Source organism: Arachis ipaensis, chromosome B08 (genome assembly GCF_000816755.2).
Source record: "Arachis ipaensis cultivar K30076 chromosome B08, Araip1.1, whole genome shotgun sequence".
Classification (NCBI taxonomy): Eukaryota; Viridiplantae; Streptophyta; class Magnoliopsida; order Fabales; family Fabaceae; genus Arachis; species Arachis ipaensis.
In genome coordinates this window covers 23,122,437-23,126,595 of record NC_029792.2, presented here as the reverse complement: position 1 = coordinate 23,126,595, position 4,159 = coordinate 23,122,437, and the positions used below count along the sequence as shown (strand labels likewise).

Sequence of the window (4,159 nt, the reverse complement as noted above, 5' to 3'; positions counted from 1 at the left end):
CGATGCACTTGTTTTACCTTCCTCCCCTTATTGCAATTCTTGTCCTAGCTCCTCTTCTTTCCCTTGAGACTCCATGTTCTCCTCCTTACTACACTCATTAGTTGATCCTCTACTTTCTTCAAAAGGAATGCCTTGATTGCTTGAGCATAGTAAGGCCAAGCGGTTCACCGCTTTGGCTATGGTTGCCATGAACTCTCCTTGCTTCTTCCGAAATTCTCCTTGCTCTTGGAAAAAAGCTTGAAGGTCTTGTTGTTCTTGGGGCAAGGGTTGGAGAACTTTATCTTTGGCTGAGAAAGAAGGTTCAATGGTTGGGAGAAAGGTTGTATAGTTGGAAGGTGTGTTATGTGGGTGAGTGTGTTGAGGTGAGTGTGTAATGAGTCAATCTCGCTTCGTCAACCCCTAACATCGAGGAGTAAGTCAAGCAAGTATAATTGACCTTAATCCATAAGTCCTAGCTAACTTACTAATTTCTTAGTAAAAATCTAGCGTCAATTAAGAGTCAACTAATTACCCAAAAATTACCACTAAATGTCGGACATTATAACTCTAGTATCCTAGGAACCAGTGACGGATCTAGAAAATTTTATCAGTAGGGGCAAAATATATATAATAATAATTTTTATAATTATACTATAGTATTATAAAATATGATTATTCCTCAAATTATTAAACTAAAAAATTAAAACAATAAAATAATAATTCAAAATAATAAATAATTTAAAATTCCATTCTTCTAGGTTTCATACTTTGAAAAGATTGAATAATATTTTCATTATCAATACAATCAAATGTCTCTCTTTCTATATATGTCACTAAACAATCATTTAAAAATTCATCTCCTATACGATTACGGAGCCGACTCTTTATGATGTTCATAGCAGAAAAAGTTCTTTCAACTGATGCAGTTGCTACAGAAAAAACTAAAGTTAACTTCAAAAGAAGAAACACTAATAGATAAACAATATTTTTTCGAGTCTCAACTAATAGAATAAAATTATAAACCTAAATTAATTAATTAATTAATAAAATTAATTCACAATTCTACACAAATTGACAAAAATATCTCAATATACAAAAATAATTAACAAATAAATTACATCATCACAACAAATTCAATCACAAATTCATAGTTCCTAAACCAACTATATCAAATTATCAATTATCAAACCATGAAGCAAATGAGCAAAAACCTAAATGAAGCAACTAACCAGGGACGGTGTGCTAACTAAGTCAGTAACTATTGATTATTATTCAGTCTAATAAAAATTTAACACTCCAACTGTCCAGAACTTGAATCTCATTATCTCAATGAATATAATGGATTTGGTTAGTTGCTCATTAACAAGAACATAATCTCATTATCTCATTAACAAGAAAATCAACACGGCAACACAATACCATCTAACCTAACCAATGCCATGTTACACAAAGTCACAAAGACACAAACCATTCCTTATTTCCTTTCCTTTATTCTGAATCTCCACGACCCCACTCCCAAAATATTATTTATTTATAATATACATATGCTATAAATCTATAATTAATTGGTTACAGCCTACAAGTAAACTTGAAAATTATTTGGTATTTACCACTCTTGAAATTTGAAAGGTTGATTTGGGTTCCCAAATCCTAATTATGTACTAAGAGGCAAAGTCCAAGACTGAACTCCAAGACCAGGAAGACGACCCAGTAGCGGTGCGGCGCCAGCAGCAACAGAGAAGAGGATCGTACCCCAAGAAAGAAGAACCAGAAGTCCAAAAGAGATCGATGTTTGCTGAAGAAGAAGGTAGAACCGCAGAAGCAGAACCAGATGCCGAACTGCTGAGTGCCAAAGGAAGGAACGCAGAAGAAGAACAGCGGCAGAACCACACAAATCACAAGCAGTCAAGCAGTGACGTAGAAGAAGGCAGAACTTGAGAACCACCAGATGCGGTGCGGCGGCGATGCAAGGAGAAACCGATGGTCGACGGACTGGCAGAGATGTAGAGTGGCGGGCTGGCGGCAGTAACTCTAGAGCCTGGAGGGTGGAGGCTGGAGGCTTGGAGCAATTAGGAATTTCAAATTTGGAGAGAAAAGGAGAAGAAGAAGCGTTAGGAATTTGGAACTTTGGACTACTGGGGGCAAAATTAATTATATAGTGGGGGCAATTATGGTATTTCACTCAAAATTACTACTTATTTTTTAAAATCTCACTAGGGCAATTGCTCCCACTAGCTTATAAATAAATCCGTCCCTGCTATGAACTCATTTCCCAACTCAAGATGTGAAAATCTATTCAAAATCCATAATTGGCATTTTCACAAACACCTTGTGGGCATAAAAACAAAACATAGAAAATTGCGAAGGAAAATAAAAACTATAACCAAACTATTCACAAAATCAACAATAAACATTCAATCAAGCATATAGGAATCATAAAACATCAAATTCATAAACAAAAGATTCAAGAAAGCAAAATTGCATATATTAACAAAATGACTTGATCCATAAAACACAATAGCAAAAGTATTGTAATTAAAGAGGAAATTGAAGAGTACTTACAATGAAGATGAGCAAAATCCAAGATCAAGACTTAACTATAAAATGCTATAATGGAAATTAAGTAAAACCCTAAGAGAGAAATAAAAGATCACTACTCTACACTACTCCTACTCCTACTATATATGTAATGAGGCCTCCTAAAACTCATCTAAAACCTCATGCCTTTATATGTGTTGATATCCCCTTCTATAGCACCTCAAACCAGCCTTCAGCTTCCAAAACTGGGCCAAGAGGCCCCCAAAATTGCGAGTCAGGTGCTTCATTAATGAAGTCACGCATTAGGACCTGTGCGTATGCACACTTGCTGATTTTTCTACTTGTGCGTATGCACAGACGTATGCGTACCAAGGTTGCGAGAATCGAACCGGTCAAGTGACTGGTTCAACGGTTCAAAGGTTCAACCGGGGTTCAACCGGTATAATGAATATAAAATAAAATTATTAAAAAATTTTAATATATAATTTTAAATATTTAAATTCAATAATTTTTAAACTAATAAAATTTAAAATTTTATAATTTCACATAATAAATTATCCATAATTTATAATTAAAAGTTCATAAATAACTTTAAACATCAATCTTTATAACTAATAAAAATCAAAATGCACTTAAATGACAAAGAAATAATGTTCAACCACAAACAATTATTTCAATTTCTTCATAAAAATTATAAAAATAAAAAATATCAATAGAATAAAAAAAATTAACAATAAAAATTATAATGTTCTACAATAACAATATCAGATTTGTTGAATACAATTGCTTGTGATGTTCTCCTTCTCATTCTCCTACAAATTTTCAAACCACATCAATTAGGAAAATCAGTACAAAAACAAAGAATAACAACAAATAAACTAAATATTCATAATCATAAATGATATAAAGCAAGAGTTATTATTATTATTATCCACTTGCATTGAGAATTTTTCACCAACATTGAAACTAGAAACTTTGACCAACCCAGTACAAAGGAACTTGCTTGAAATTTTCAATGCAAAACAATTTGAAACACACTTTCTAACATACTTCAAAGTTCAAAGAAGAGTATAAATTTAAACAAAAAATGTACAAGAAAGAAATGTAATTTTTGCTCCTGAAAGATGTGAAATGATGAAAAACAATTTTACCATACCACCGTCAACAATTCAGATTCAACGAAAATCAGCAACCAAAATTAACAACTCAGAATCAGAAAAACCAGCATAAACAACTCAGAATTAACATAAACAACTCAGAATCAGAAAAAATTCTAGCATTAACAATGTTCATCAACAACACAGAATCAGAAATATCAACGGCCAACAACTCAAAAATCAGAATAAATAAAATTAACAAAATAACCAAAAATAATTTGAGGCAGTAGTGCTTACTGGTAGCGAGGGAGGAAAGAAGGTGACGGCGCGGTGAATACTCCACAGCCGAGCAAAGAGACACGTCGTAGTGAGAAAGAGAGAGACAGAGAGAGCTCAGAGCCTCGAATAGAGAGAGAACTCGAAAAGAGAGATGGGAACCAACAAATCGAGAACAGACGACGATGGAGAAGCCCTTCACGGCGGCATCGCCAACAGTTCCGAACAAGCACTCGACGTCATGGAGAAGAGGATCGAGAAGCGAGCAT

At 33.9% G+C, this 4,159-nt stretch overlaps 1 long non-coding RNA gene across 1 annotated transcript; it reads right to left on the bottom strand.

Moving 5' to 3' along the window:
* On the bottom strand, nucleotides 3,104-4,139 carry LOC107612321. The gene is made up of 2 exons (XR_001613696.2): nucleotides 3,912-4,139; nucleotides 3,104-3,329 (listed from the first exon to the last, which is right to left on the bottom strand). It is a non-coding gene; the product is annotated as an uncharacterized LOC107612321 (long non-coding RNA).